This window comes from Vicugna pacos, chromosome 13, assembly GCF_048564905.1.
Source record: "Vicugna pacos chromosome 13, VicPac4, whole genome shotgun sequence".
NCBI classification, from domain to species: Eukaryota; Metazoa; Chordata; class Mammalia; order Artiodactyla; family Camelidae; genus Vicugna; species Vicugna pacos.
The window spans coordinates 66,728,908-66,744,982 of record NC_132999.1 but is presented as its reverse complement, the minus strand read 5'-3'; the positions used below and the strand labels follow the sequence as shown (position 1 = coordinate 66,744,982).

At 53.4% G+C, this 16,075-nt stretch overlaps 1 protein-coding gene across 8 annotated transcripts in view; it reads right to left on the bottom strand.

Annotated features, from left to right (window-relative positions):
• CFAP74 (cilia and flagella associated protein 74) overlaps positions 1 to 14,097 on the bottom strand; it is a 63,753-nt gene extending 49,656 nt beyond the window's left edge. For 2 of the 8 annotated variants that reach the window (XM_072975597.1, XM_072975602.1), the window contains exons 1-2: positions 13,504 to 13,923; positions 9,659 to 9,762 (exon numbers count right to left, since the gene is read on the bottom strand). The gene's annotated coding sequence lies outside the window, so the exon portion shown is untranslated. Of the gene's footprint in view, positions 1 to 9,658; positions 9,763 to 13,503; positions 13,925 to 14,037 lie in introns of those variants that run through there. The other 6 variants (XM_072975600.1, XM_072975604.1, XM_072975598.1 and 3 more) reach the window with 5 other exon arrangements.
• Positions 14,098 to 16,075: the final 1,978 nt, after the last annotated feature.

Genomic DNA, 16,075 nt, shown 5'->3' with positions numbered 1-16,075 from the left:
GCAAAATTTTAAGGCAGCTTGTAAAATACCAACAATGTTCCCCCCACCTGAAAACACCTGCCAGCCCCCCAGCCTGCAAACGGTGGGGCACTCGGAAGACGCCCCGCACCAGTGGGTTCACGTGCTCGTCGCGTCACATGCACAGCAGTGTGACTGACAGTCAGACGAGAGGTGGAACCTCACACACACAGCTCTGTTTAAAACGACCACATCAAACCACAGCCTGGACATCTGGTTAAGGGCAGCAGGTCCAGGCAGGTGGCCTCGGATCCACCTCAAGCCCTCCTTTAAGCGACAGGGGAAGGGCCCTGTTTTTTTCAGTACGTGAGTCCACAGAGATGAGCAAATGGAAGAAGAAACAGCGTGAACAACGCAGAAGGCAGGGAGTGCAAGGATAAGCGGAGTGTCCCCGAAGCCCCACGTGCGTCACACGAGCTGGCGGGCTGGGACCCAGGCGGCCCTGACGTGCAGGTGAAACACGATCAGACTGGGATTTGCTAAAACATGCTTAAGAAGCAGCTGGAACCTGTTTTGGGAATTGCCTGGCCAGCGTGAAAATGACCTGAAATGCTGGGAAGAATCTATTTTAATTATCTTAAGAAACTTGAAGAACTGACAATAAGAAATTATCAGGTTGAAACCTAAGTGAAGGCAAGAATACAAATATGTAAGTGACCAGGCTAAAGAAAACCACCTTACCAAACTGGATTGAAAAACCAAACACAACAAAAAGCTAACTTTTTTCCATTTAAAAGAGAATTCTACAACAATAACGCACAGAAGCACTGCATTTTGAAAGTCAGAAAAAGACACACTATAGAAACTGTAACTAGGAAGCTAGTGCAGTTGTCTAGAAACAGACAGAAATACTTCAGGGAAAAGCAGGCGCGGCAGCGGAGGCCGCGCTGGGACCACGCGCTCGGTCACCGGGAAGACACGGCAGCCTTGCACCCGGGAGTCAGCGCGCAGAGTAGACGGAGCAAAGGCCGGCAGACCAGCGGGAAGGTCCGAGGCACAGACTTCAGCGGGAAAGGCTGGCCTGACTCTCTCGGGAACCGACGCAAAGCCAGACACCCTGAGTCATCGATGCCATACGTTCAAGCAGCACCATTAGCAGCCTGAGCCCTGCAGGCGCACGCAGAATATAAACAAGCACAGGGCTCTAAGCGCCCTTAAACCACACGCAGGATATTTAGAAAAATGATCTACTGGTCCCAAAGCAGGACTCAATACGTATCCAAGGACTAAACTCCCACACGTCTGATCTCTGACCAAATCAATCAGCCCGAATCAGAAACAGCGAGGATGCGGCTGGGGTGGCGGAGTAGGGAGGCCCTGAGCTCACCGCCCCCAACGGCGCCAAGGCCCTCACGATTCACAGAGCCAGACTGACGAGAAGGACCAGAAGCTTAGCAGGAAAGATCTTCTCCCACTGAAGACAGAGAAGGAGCCTCAACGAGACAGGTAGGAGGGTGAGACGTGGTGAAGTCAGGACCACACCTGGGGGGCGACCCACCACCGCAGCACAAGCACAACTACAGAAGCTCCCCCAGGAGCCAGGGGTCTGAGCCCCACTTCAGGCTCCCCCGTCTAGGGGTCCTGCGCTGGGAGGGTGAACCACCAGCACATCTGGCTTGAAGGCCAGCACGGCTTACGTCCAGGAGACCCAGAGGGCCGGGGGAACAGAGGCTCCACTTCACAGCGCACACAGACTCCCCTGCTCCAGGGCCCACGGCAGCAGCAGTAACTTGAGAGCAGCCTGGGTCAGACCCACGTGCTGGTCAAGGGGAGCCTCCTGGAGATGCAGGAGGAGATTAGTGGTCACCCTGGGGACACAGACATGGGGGCAGACATTTTTGGGAGCTCGTTCTGCCACGTGGACACTGGTGCTGGCAGGTGTCACTGTGGAGTCCTCCTCTACCAGTCAGCGCCGGGGCCCGGCCCCGCCCAGCAGCCTGTCGGCACTAGCACGGGGACGCCTCAGGCTGATCGGCAGCTGGGCAGGGGGCACAGTCCCACCCACCAGAAGGCCGGCTGCCTTAAGACCCCCAGAGCACACAGCAGCCCCAGAACCTGGCTCTGTCCACCTGAGGGCCCAGTGCCTGATCCTGTACACCAGTGGGCAGGCACCCCAGGAGCCCTGGGCCTCAGCTCTGCTCACCAGTGGACTTACACTGGTTCCTGGACCCCCAGGCCTGCAAGGGGAGACCCAAGGACCCAGCGTCGCCCACCCGCAGGTAGGCCCCAGCCCTGTTGTCCAGAGGGCAGGCGCCAGCCCAGGACCACCACAGCCCCACAGCCTGCTGCGTAAGGACCCAGCCTGCCCACCAGCAGGTGGACACCAGGCCCCAGACACCCCTGTGCCCTGGCCCTGCCCACCAACAGGCCAACACCAGCTCCAAGACACCTTGGACCCCTCAGCTAGCTGCCCTGGCCCCACTAACAAGCAGGCTGACACCAGTTTGGGAGGGACACCCCAGATCCTGCAGCCAACCATGTCAGGAACCAGCACCATCCACCAGTGGCCTGATGCTAGCTCCTGGACAACCAGGCCCTGCAGCCACTCACCCTGGAACCCAGCTTTGCCCACCAGTGGGCCAAAACTAGCCCTGGGACTATCCGGGCCTCTGCAACCAGGTGCCAAGTGACCCAGCCTCACCCACAAGCGACCAGAGCCTCCTCACAAGGCTGGGCCTGGCAACCAACCAGACCAGGGGGCTGCCACACCTACCAGATCACCCACATAGTCACCCACCACAACAGAAGGACCCACACAGCCATGCAGGGACACCCCTGGAGCATACAGCTCTGGTGACCACAGGGGAAGTGCTGGTGACGTAAAAGGACTCCTATTAAAGGCCTCGTCTCCAAGCTTTGGAAGTGCAACCAACCTCCGAGTACATAGGAGTAAAAACAGCAAATTAGGCAAAATAAGACAACACAGGAATATGAGGCAACAAGATAAAACCCCAGGGAAGAACGAAGTGGAGGGGATGTGCAACCTACTGGATAAAGGGCTCAAGGCTGTGGCTGTAAAGATGCTCAGAGGACCTGGGAGAAGACTGGGTGAGCACAGCGCGAGGCTACAAGAGTCTAACACAGAGAAAATACAAAGAAGAAACAAACTGAGATGAGGAACTGAAATTAAAAAACACGCAAGAAGGAATCACCAGCAGATTGGTGACACAGAGGAATGGGCCGGCGAACCAGAAGACAGAGGAGTGGACGTCAGTGAGGTTGAACAGAAAGAAGAATAAAAAGAAATGAGGACAGTTTAAGAGGCCTCTGTGACAACATCCAGCACACTAGCATTCGCATTATGGGGTCCCAGAAGGAGAGGAGAGAGGGGCAAGGAACATCCCTGAAGACATGAAAGTTGAAAAACTCCCTAACCTGGGGGAGGAAACGGACATCCAGGTCCCGGAATCACACGAGTCCCAAATAGGATGAACCCAAAGAGAACCACACCACGACACACCGTAACTGAAACGGCAAAAATTAAAGACAAAGAGAGAATATTAAAAGCAGCAACGGGAAAGAAAGAAGTCACGCACAAGGGAACTCCCACAAAGCTGTCGGCCGAAGGGAGGGGCGCACTACCTTTAAACTCAGACAGGGGACGCCTGCGACCAGGACACTCCGTCTGGCAAGGCTTCCGCTCCGATTCGACGGAGGAAGCAAAAGCAAAAGCTGAGAGAGTTCAGCACTGCCAAACCAGCTTCGCAGAAACGTTAAAGGGACTTCTCTAAACAAAAAAGAAAAGGCCAAAACCAGAAGCATGAAAACTACAAAAGGAAAAACCCCACTGCTAAAGGCAAACACACAGTAAAGGCGGCAGGTCAACCGCCCCTGAAGCCAGCGCGGCAGCTCAAAGGCGAGGCGGCGCGGCCACCCGTCTCCGCGGGAAGCCGTGCGGGACGCACAACAGAGAGAAGTGAAACAAGGGTTCAGAACCAGAAAACGTGGTGTTGGGGGGCAAAAATGCAGGGTGGCTGAAATGAGGGTGAGCCTAGGAGATCGGCACAGATACATCCACGGCCATACGTAAACCTCACGATAACCACAAACCAAACCTCCGTAAAAGGCACACACACAAAAGAACGAGGAGTCCAGTCGTAACCCTAGAGACAGTCCTCAGATCACAAGCGGAGAGAGCAGGGAAGAAAGGAGCAGAAAAGGAACGGCAAAGCAGCCCCCAGGCAATTAACACGGCAAAAGTACGTATCTGTGAATAATTACTTTGAAAGCAAATGGACTGAACGTTCCAACCAAAACACACAGTGTCCAAGTGGTTCCAAAAGCGAGACCTGAATGTGTGCTGCCTGCAGGAGACTCGCAGTAGATCTAAAGACAGACACAGACTGCAAGTGAGGGGATGCGAAAAGGTACTCCACGCACACGAGATCAAAAGAAGCTGGGGTAGCAATGCTTACATCAGACAAAATGGACTTTAAAACAAAGACTGTGACAAGAGATAAAGAAGAACATCACGTAATCAAAGAAGAAGATATAGCAGTTGTAAACGTACAGGCCCAGCATAGGAGCACCCAGAGCACGAGCCAGCATCCCAGACGTAAAGGGGACACAGGCAGCAGCAGTCACAGCGGGACCTCAGCCCCCACGCAAGTCAGTGGACAGACCACCCAGACAGAAAAGCAGCAAGGAAACATGCTGGACCAAGGGAACTTAGTAGATCCATACAGAGCGTTTCATCCAAACCCAGCACGATACACATCCTCTTCCAGGGCACATGCCACCGTGTCCAGGACAGACCACATTCTAGGCCACAAACCGAGTCTCAGTAAATTTAAGGAAGTTGAAATCATATCAGGGACCTTTTGTGACCACAGCGCCATGAGACTAGAAATTAACTACAAGGAAAAGTAACTGCAAAATATGCTGGTAAACAACCAATGAATCACTGAAGTCCAAGAAAAATCTTAAACATACCTGGAGATAAATGGAAATGAAAAGCAAATGATCCACCGTCTCTGGGACGCAGCAAAGCAGTTCTAAAAGGGATGACTATGGCGATACAACCCTGCCTGAGGAAACGTCTCGGACACACACCCTGACCTCACGCCTAAAGCGAGCGAGACAAAGAAGAGCAAACAAAACCCACGGCGAGCGGAAGGAAGAGACCATGAAGATCAGAGCAGGAACAACGAAACAGAGGCCGGAAAGAGCAGGAAAGGTCAACGAAGCTAAGAGCAGGCTCTTTGAAGAGAGAAGCAAAATCGATGGGCCTTTGGCCAGACTCACCAAGGAAAGGAGAAGACGGCCCGAATCTAGAAGAGCAGATGCGAAAGTAAGTTACAGCTGACGCCACAGAAGCACAAAGGACCCTAAGAGATTACCTGAGACAATTAATTTGAAAACCTACCAATAAACAGAAGTCCAGGGCCAGACGGCTTGAGAGGAGACTTCTGCCAAACGTTTAGACAGGATTTTGACCCTTCCCTTCTCAAGCTATTCCCAAAACTTGCAGAGCAAGGAGCACTTCCAAACCCGTCCCACGAGGTCAGCACCACCCTGATACCAAAGCCAGACTGAGACGTGTCAAAAAGGGAAATGACACGCCAGTATTGCTGATGGACAGAGACGCAGAAATCCTCAACAAAATGCCAGCAAACTGAACCCAGCAGCACATCGGAAGGCCCACACCCCGCGATCCAGGGGGTCACCCCAGCCGTCCAAGGATGTTCCAATATCTGTAAATCAACCAAAGCCAGACACACAGCCATGCAACAGAACAGAGGGCCCAGAAATAAACCTACACGCGTGTGGGTTATAACCCGAAATAAAGGAGGCAGGAAGTACAGCGGGGAAAAGGCAGCCTGTGCAGTGAGCGCTGGGCGTTGGGAAAGCTGGACAGCTACCTGCAGAAGAGTCAGACTGGACTACTCTCTTACAGCACGCCCTAAGACAGGCTCAGAGCAAGTTAAAGACTTCACCGTAAGGCCTGAAATGATAGAACTTCTCGAAGGCAACAGAGGTAGTAAACTCTTTGACATGTCTCGGTAATATTTTTTTGGATTCGTCTCCAAAAGCAAGGGAGACAGAAGCAAAAACAAACAAATGGGCCGACATCAAACTGAAACGCTTGGGCGCAGAGAAGGAAACAGCAAAACAAACAGGCCGCCGGCTGAATGTGAGAAGGTTTTTGCAAACAGCACATCCGATGAGGGGTTAACACCCCAAATACATGGACTCATACAGCTCAACATTCAAAACCTGAACAGCCCAGTTAAAAAGTGGGCAGAGGGTCTGAACAGATATTTTCCAAGAAGACACACAGACGGCCAGCAGGCACGTGGAAAGATGCTCAACATCCCTGCTCAGAGAAATGCAAGTCACAGCACAAGGAAACACCACCTCGCACCTGTCAGAACGGCCATCACCAAGAAGACCACAGATAAATGCTGGTGAGGATGTGGAGGGAAGGGAGCCCTCGGGCACTGCTGGTGGGGATGTGCACGGGTGCAGCCGCTGTGGAAGACAGTACGGAGGTTCCTCAAAAAAGTAAAAAGAGGACTATCATACGATCCAGCAATTCCACTCCTGGGCATATATCCAAAGAAAATGCAAAGCCATTTGAAAAGATATTTGTACCCCTACGTTCACTGCAGCATTATTCACAACAGTCAAGATATGGAAGCAACCTAAGTGCCCGTCAACAGACGACTGGATAAAGAAGATGCGGTGTACACATAACAGAATACTACTCAGCCATAGAAAAGAATGAAATCTCGTCATTGGCAAAAATATGGATGGACCTAGAGGGTCTCATGCTAAGTAAAGTCAGACAGAGAAATGCTATGTGATTTCTCTTCTATGTAGAATCTAAAAAACAAAACAAAAGAGCAAACAAAATAAAACAGAAACAGAGTCATAGATGCAGAGAACAAACAGGTGGCTGCCGGGGGTCGGGGGAGCAAAGCAGAGGGTGAGAGGCACTGACAGGTGCAAACCTCCAGGTGCAGAGTAAACGAGGCCCCCGCCCGAGACGTGCAGTGGCTCCGTGATCTCCCTGTGCGGTGCCGTGTCCTAAGCGGACTCTCCGTGGTGGTCACTTTGAAATGCACAGAAGTGTGGAATTACTCTGTTGTACAACAGGAGCTAACCTGGGACTTCAAGTCAGTCACACTCACAAACAAACAAGTTCATAGAAAGAGGTCACACTGGGGTTACGGGGGCGGGGAATTGGATGAAGGCAATTGGATGTGTCTGTATGAGATGCTGGATGTTCATTAAATTTATAGTGATCATCGTTTCCTGATGTTCATAGGTCAGATCATCGCGCTGTGCACCTTAAGGCTGTACGGTGCTGTACGGCAATGCTACCTCAACAGAACCGGAAGGGAAAATAGAGAACTACAAGTTCATCTTATTTTTGTGAAGTAAAGAACTCACTTCTAAGTAACCTGTGGATCAAAGGAAAAATCATAGTGGAAATTAGAAAATGTTTTGAACTGAGTTGCACTGAAAACATCATGTAACAAACTGAGTGCAGCCGAGTTAGCACAGAGCAAACCTGTAATCCTAAACACGCACGCCAGGAGGAGACAGACTAGAACCTAAGGTGCTGAGCACCTAATTCAAGGAGCTGTGAAAAGAGCTCCAGTATAAACCCAAAGGAAGTAGACGGAAGAAAATTAGATTAGAAATTAATGCAAAGAGCAAACACGTGACAGAGGTGTTCCTCAAAGCCAAGAGTCTGTCCTTTTAAAAGATTTATACAATCGACAAACCTCTAATGAAGCTGGTAAACGAAAAGAGAAGGAGCCGATCACCCCGTCGGAGCAAAGGGCCTGTAACTGCGGACACTGCAGACGCCAGGTGTTTTGAAGATGCGCAAGCAGCCTTACAGCAACGCATTCGGAAGTCTAGACAACGGACAAATCATCAGAAAAATATTATAACCAAAGCTGCTTCTAGAACAAACAGTAGTGGGGAGGGTGCAGCTCGGCAGCAGAGCACACGCTCAGCACGCACAAGGTCCTGAGTTCAACCCCCGGCATGTCCAGTAAAATAAATCACCCTATCTCCCACCTCGAAAAAACTGCAAAGAACAAAAAATAGAAAACTTGAAAATTCCCATAGGCACAAAGGAAATTCATTCAACGGTCAAATACATTCCCACCCAGAAACTCTAGGCTCCAAGGCCCCCTTTCACACACATCCTTCCAGGGGGAGACACCGAAGGTCCACTCCCCGGCGCAGATCGTGGGCTCGGTGGTGTCTGTTACCAGAGCCTGATGGCGAAAACAGACGAAGGGAGCTCCAGCCCAGCCTCACCCTCAGCACACAAAACCTGAGGCGAAGCGCGGCGGCCGGCCCTGCGGCACGCGGACGGGACGCCCCCTTGCGCCGGAGGCCAGCCCTGCTCACCCGGGAGCAGGCCGCAGGGAGTGGCCCCCTCAGCCCAGCCGACGCAGGACTGGCGCTGCTGAAGTTCAGCATTCCGCCTGCGCTTTACAAAGACTCAGCAGACTGGCACTAGAAGTGAAGTTGTTCCCAGCGTGTGACCACCTCTACGTAATTCCTGAGTGCACCAAAGGTCTCCGTGTTATTATGACAAGTTTCCAACTCACAGGGCACATGGAAGGGTGTGTGGGCCCCTCAGCAGGTAGAGACTCCACTGTCCTGACAGACCTGCCCACGCGCCAGCGCCTCCTGGAATCCCCTGGAGATGCGGGCCCCCGGGCAACAGAACGCTCCGTTCCTCTGCTGGTCTGAGGGCGCAGGTCTGGGGTGGACACTGCCGGACACCTGTGAACTGTCCGGCTTATCTTCCAAAGGGGTGCCCGGGTCACTTTGCCCGCCCTCAGCCCGCCTCTGCTCTCCGCAGGTCAGGCTGTTGGGAGTCCGAGCGGACTCGGGCACCACGAGCCCAGGGACGCGGCCTCGCCAGCCGCAGAGGGCAGAGGCCTCGCGCCACCGCAGTCCCCGGGCACGCTGTGCTCAGTCGTAAACACTGGAGGTGTTGCCTTTAAGAGGGAGAACAAAACGGGGGTGCCGTCTGAAACCACCGCCACTCCGCGTCCCTGGGGCTGCCCGACCAGAACAACCAGGAAGGCAGAGAGGGCACTGCGAGCTCATCTGCAAACAGGAACAGACTTGCTGGCAGAGTTCACCATCTCATGGTTACCAGGGGGCAAAGGGAAGTGGGAAGGGATAAAACTGGGAGTTCGCGATTTGCGAACATTAACTACTACATACAAAAATAGAGAAAAAACCAGATTTCTTCTGTAGAGCACAGGGAACCATATTCAGTATCTTGCAATAACCTTTAATGAAAAAGAATATGAAAATGAATATGTGTTTGTATATCATGACCAGGACAGTGTGCTGTGCAGCAGAAGTTGACATGTTGTAATTGACTGTACTTCAACTAAAAAAAGAATATTGAAAAAAGAAAAACAACAAGAAAAATGAAAGAAAAGGCGTGAGGATAGAAGGGGAAGACAGTCGTCATTTTCATATTAACACGACTGTACATGCAAAGAATACAGATTAGAAGGTAAATTGTTACTATTATTGAGACAATTTAGTAATGTTACTACATATAAATTCAATGGTGAAAATCAGTGATTCTCTCATTTATCAGGACAAACATGAGACGGTAAGACTTGGAAAACTTATCTCTTGCAATTACCTCAGCGAGTCGGAGGTCCCGGCGAATGCACACAGCAAAGCACCTAAGGGACCCCTGCCTGACGGGAGATTGCGGGAGCCCTGCTCGGTGACGGCACACGGCACCTAAGTAAAAAGGAAACGCAGCAGATGGACCAGCTTCTTCAACCAATGGCTGTCACGGGGGAGAAAGGGAGGGGGAAGGGCAGTCTTAAATTTTAAAGCCTTAAGAGACAAGCCAACCACCGGCGAGGAGGGCGGGGGAGGTCCTTGTCTGGATCCGGGGTCACGCAAGAGGCTGTAAAAGGCACTTCTGAGATAATATGGGAAAGTGAACACCACCTGGTGTTAGGTTTTATTACAAAATTAATGTTAGTTTTGTTGGGGTTGCTAGCGGTTTCGTGGTTCTGCTGAAAACAAGCCACTACCTGTTAGAACTGTACACTACCGTGTTCACAGGTGAAATGTGACACCTGGGTTTTCTCCAAAACGCATCAGCTGAGAACTAGAAGGAGCTAGCGAGGGGGTGGCGGGTGCCTGCGCATCCGTCTGACCATTTTCCTACTTTCGTGAGTTTGAAATTGTCCATAATAAAAGTCCAAAAAAGGAATAAAGCCAATATAAGTAAGTAAATGGAGAGGTGCATGTTTAAGTACTGGAGACTCCATGTTGCCAAGATGCCAGTTCTCTCCAAATTGCTCCAAAGATTCACTAAAGCCCCCACCAAAATCCGACAGGGCTGTGCATGTGTGTGTGTGCATGTGTGTGTGCGTGTGCACGTGTGCCAGCACTGGGCAAGGAACGCACATCTCCATCATCATGCCAAGAGGTGGGGCACCCGCCCCGGAAGTCAGTCCCACGAGGACAAAAGACTCACAAGTGAGGACAAAACTACTGCAGAGAAGGGGGCACCATGACTTCAGGGTTTCTGAAATGAGACACCAAGACCATGAAGCCCCAAGCGGAGAAGCTGGCAGTCACATACATTTAAACTGAAAACTGTCATTCAGGGGAACCCTAAGGAGAGTTAAAGAAAAGCTACAAATTAGAAGATAAATGTAACGCATTTCCCAAAATGTGTTTCCCAAATTTCCTAAGATCACCTTCCAGACACATAAGGAATGCCCACAAACCAATAAAGAAGACGGACAGCCTGACAGCCAGCCACGTGGTGGGACTCAAGCGGGCTGGTCACCGTCAAGGACGGTCCGTGTCCAGTGAGCAGGGCCGCCACACGTGCCCTGTCAGCACACCCTGACTCGGGCCTGTTTTCCTGGCGTTATCAACAGTGTTCCCTTTAACTCTAAACAGGGTCCTGGTTGCATGGTGAACTATGTCTTGGTAATAAACCCAAAAAAGTTGCCCAGCCTCATTTGTAATTAGGGAAATGCACATCCGCCACAATAAACTGGTATCACGCAGGCGTCACACGGTGACACAAGTCCGATCCTCCGAGTGCAGGCGGGCCATGATGCAGCAGGGTCGGCCGGCCACACACCAAGGGCAGGAGAGGAGACCGGGGCAGGGCTGTGAAGAGGGTTTGGCATCTCCTAGCAAAGTCAGAGCCGCACGCGCCCCGGACCAGTGTCCTGCTGCCGCCGCAGGAATTACCAGGACTCGGTGACTTCGTGCAAGGTTACTGTCTCACGGTTCTGGAGGTCAGTGGTCTGAAGTGAGTCTCATTGGGGGTCAGCAGGGCTGTGCCCCTCTCTGGGGCCTCTGGGTTGGGGGGAATCTGTTTTCCTGCCGTTTCCAGGTCCCAGAGGACCCATCCTGCCAACTTCACAGCCAGCCACGTCCAGGGCCTTCCTGGTGCCTTCCTCTTCCGCGGCTGCACTGGGCCCGGAGAACCCAGGGGACCCTCCCCATCTCAGAGTCGGCTGGTTGAGCACCTACATCCCCCGCTGCCTGGAACCCACACTCACAGGTGTGTCCCAGGTGTCAGGACACAGACGTCCCTGGGGCCGCGGTTCCGTCTACCACACCCTCTGACTCTGCAGCTGCTCCCCTAGGTGTTTACCCGACAGGAACCCTCAGGTGCTGGACATGAGTCCTGGCACCGCCAGAACCGCGTATCACAAACAGGGTCTCAGAACCATGCAAAGTGCCACCTCTGCGCCCTACAGGCCAGCGATCTGCAGCCGAGGTGCCAGCTCCATCTGGGGGAGGGAAGATGCTGCCCCGGACCTCTCCCCAACCCTGGTGGTTCCCTGGCTCATGGCAGCATGACTCTAGTCCATGTGACATCCTCTCTGTGTCTGCATCCAAATCCTCCCCCCCATATAAAGACCCCTGTGTGCTGGATCTGGGCCCACTACCCGCCGTGTGACGTCTTCTTAACTAACTGCGTCTCCAGTGAACCAGCTTCCAGATGAGGTCACGTTCTGCCATGCTGGGGGTTAGGACTTCCATGTACCCTTTTTTCTGAGGAGACACAACTGAGCTCCTAACACACAAACACCAGGAGCTGCAAGGGGATCTGACTGAGGGGAAGGGTGTAGCTCAGGACAGGCACGTGCCGAGAATACACGAGGTCCTGGGTTCAACGCCCAGCACCTCCATTAAAATAAATAGTAAATAAATAAAGAAACCTAATGACCTCCCCCAATCCCAGGAAAAGAAGACCTCACAGAGCACTGTTCATAACAGCAGGAAGTCAGGGATCAGCCCTTGGCCTCCGCAGCAGGAGGCCGTGACTCAGGCTGCAGGCGCCGTGCGCTGACGCGGACCAATGAGCCTCTCCTGCTCTGGGCAGCCATGGGAGCGGCGCAAACACAGCTGCGGGGGGGAGATGGACACACACACACAGCTCTTCTTCCCCTTTCCGCCCTAGGAGGTCAGGGGAACCCGGGTTCCACCACGGCCCAGACGGGATGTCCGAGCCTGAGTAGGAGGGAGGCAGTCCCACGTCGGGCATCGGGGCCCAGGCAGCGTGGGGTGGTGTCCACGGCGAGGCCAGCAGCTCAAGCCTGGGAGGGACGACAGAGCTGCACAGCTTCAAAGCACCTCCCAACCAAACCCTTGTCAGCCACAAAGGGAAACGTGACTTCCCCGTGGAGACGCCAGCAGACACCACCGTGATCACGTGATCAAAGCAAGTATTGTTGGTAATGGGTGAGAAGGGCCACTGTGAGCCCCCTGGAGGATGTGAGGAGCCGAGTGACACACAGCGTCACTCCTGGGACTTTCCTGACAAAGATGTAGTAACCTGGTCATGAGGAGACACCAGACACCCCCGAACGGATGGGGCTCCCTGCAAAGTAACTGGCCTGTGACTTTCAAAGGTGAGAGGGTCACAAAGGCCAGGAAAGCCTGAGGAATGTTCTGGACCGAGGGAGACTAAAGAAACACGACAACTCAGCGCAGTGTGGGACCCCAGCCTGGGTCATTTTGTTTCTGTGCCTCTGTGGGGTCACCTGGCCAAACAGGCTGCATGGAGCCTGAGTCTTAGACCTCGAGGCCCATCCGTGTTACTGTCCTGACGCTGACGGCCGTGCTGTGGTGCTGCTGGAGAACGGCCCGGGGGGTGGGGAACACACTCGGAAGTATTTGGAGGTGACAGGCCACCAGGTAGGTAACCTATTCTCAAATGCTCCAGAAGTTTTTTATGCTGAACTTGCAATTTTTATGTAAATTTGGGATTATTTCAAAAATTAAGAAAAGAACATAGTATTATTCCTATATAAGGGTTAAAACCAGATGAAGCATATTGTTTCAACCAAGGAAATTAGAATCACAAAAGTTAGCCTTTGGTCACGGGGAGGGTCTGTGTGGGCTGGGCTGACTTTCCAGGTGCTGACAAGGTTCTGTTTCTGGACTTGGGTGTGACTACCGACGCTGGCTTTATAACCACCCCTTCAGCTGTACCTGTAGGTTTACACGGCATCTGACTGCAGAGAACGTCTACCAGGGGATGCTCTGAACTGTGGGTACCAGCGCAGGCCGGCTCGTCGCCTGGTTCGGTACTTGGCGCAGAGCAGATGCTCAAGGAATGTGCTAGATACAGAAACGCGAGCAGATAAAAGGGGTATAAGTTTATGGAAAACAGAAAAATAGAGGTCTCCAGAAACAGATGCACCACGAAAAGCCAAATGCAGACGACTTCGGAATTAGGACTTGCGCCCCTGCTTTGCTCCGCCCGGACCCTCGGGGTCCCTCTTCTCCCCAGCCGGGCCGACCCTGAGCTCTGCTCCAGGGTTTCCTACACGCGCTCTGAGCACACCGCGTCGTCCGCGCAGGGCCGGCGGCAGGGCCCCAACCCCGGGGGTCCCTGAAACCAGCCGGGCCGCGCCGCACTAGCGGTTACTTCTCGGGCAGAACTCGCACGATGAGCGGTTGATTCGCGCCTGGGGGCGGCCAAAGCCCCGAGCCCAGCCCCGGGCTCCGGGCCAACGGACCCACCTCTCAGCGGACGCGCCGCGGTCCCGTCCGAGCCGAGCCGAGCCGAGCGGCGCGGTTGGGAGCGGGCGGCGCCATGGCAACGGACGGCCCCACCGCGGCGGGGGTGTCCGCGCTCCCCCGCCCGGGCGATGGCTCGGTCCGGCGTCCCCGGCGCGCAGGCGCAGTGTGGCCGAGGCGGCAGGTGCGCCGCGAGCGCGGGAGGGGGCGCGCTGTGCCAGGGGTCGTCGACCGGGACCCGCGCGCTGGCCGAGGCCCAGGCTGCGAGCCGAGGGGCGCGGGGGCACCTGGGGCACCTGGGCCACCAGCCGGGGCGGAGATCAGCGCTGCTCGGTGGCCCGGACGCCCCGCCAGGCTGCCTCCCCTGGTTTGGCCCAAGCCGGTTGAAGTTCGGTTAGTTGCCAGTTTTAAAAACAGGAGCGTGCACGTGAAATCGCGACGTCTCTCATCCCTTTTCAAGATGAGAGCTCTGACGCCATATGCCAAGCTGGGCTGGAGCTGAACTGAGCTTGCTGCACGCCTCCCCGAGCCCCCGAGCCCCCTGCCCGAGGCCCCGCGTGGCCCGTCACACCTCCGCCTATTCTCTCATCGTGCTCTCTCTCCAGTCTCCTGGCCCCTGGGGTGTGTTTGCGGCGGGGATCTGAGGGCGTGAGGAAAGGTCCCTCTCGCCACTGCGCTCAGTGCTGACCCTGGACGCAAGAGTGAGTCGGGGTCTCCCCGCCCTCGCAGAGCCCCGCTCCTCCCAGCACCCCGCCTGCATGCCACCTGCAAGGCCGCCGGCCCTGCCGGCCACTCACTGGCTTTGGCCACTGGCTCCTAATGCCACAGTGAGGCCTAGAATTCCTTTCGTTTTATCCTGGGGTGGCGATCGTCAGAGCCCGCAAGTGTTGCTGCAAGGGCAGCATACCTGAGAACTGGGGACTTGTCCGGGTGACACCAGGGCATCTCTGCCTCCATCACCGGCTGTGGTGCCCAGGAGAACTGGGGGCTTGTCCGGGTGACACCAGGGCATCTCTGCCTCCATCACCGGCCATGGTGCCCAGGAGAACTGGGGGCTTGTCCGTGGTACACGGGGCATCTCTGCCTTCATTGCTGGCTGTGGTGCCCAGGTGTGGACTTGAACAGAGCTGGGTCGCCATGTCAGCCTGTGACCGTTTTTCTAGGAGAAATTGTTCTCTCCCTGCCCTACCCAAATTCTGGGGCTTCTTGCTTACCAGCTTTGCTTCTCTGGGCCAGTCCATGTTAGTGATTAGTGCACTTTCTCATAAAGAAGAGAAGGGCACCAAAAGACGGAGAGGAGCCCAACGTCCACCAGCAGGAACTGGCCAGGAGGCCGTGCACAGCTGCACACAGGACAGCTGTGAGAGGTACGCCTACGTGATCTCCAGAACATACTGTTGGGGGAAAACCTAGGTGCAGAATGGTGTGTATATTCTTTTATCAGATGGGGTGGGAGCAGTAAGAGCATGCTAATTTCCTTACATTAAAAAGTAACATTAAAGTGCTTACCAACCAGGGGCAGGAGGGTGAGGAATAGAAATCAGGTTTCTCTAAATGTGCTTGTACATTTGGCTATAGAACTGCATAATTATAAAACCAAAAATAAATCAAACAGAAAAAAAACCCTCCTCAAAGTTGGAAACAAAATGAAAAAAACACAACAACAACAAAAGCAAAAAACCACCCAACTATATGCCAGGTCGGGGGCTTAACCAGACAGAAAACGATCATTTTGGGTGAGTTTGATACTCAACAGTTGGGTTGTGCATACGTAGTAGACTAAATCCTAAGGGCAAAAAGAGCTGCAAAGAAACCTTAACTTCTTTGCAGTAATCCTGGTTTTTGTAATAATATTGACATTGCTGTTCTGGAATTATATGAAATGCAGTAAGGCAAATAAGTAATATGGTAATATTACAAACCAATATTTCTAGCTCGAGAGAAGAAATAAGAAGGTAAGAGGTAAAACAAGAAATGGACAAACCTGTACGACTGTATTTGAATGGGAAATAGTATGAATTAATATAATTTTTTCTTCTAA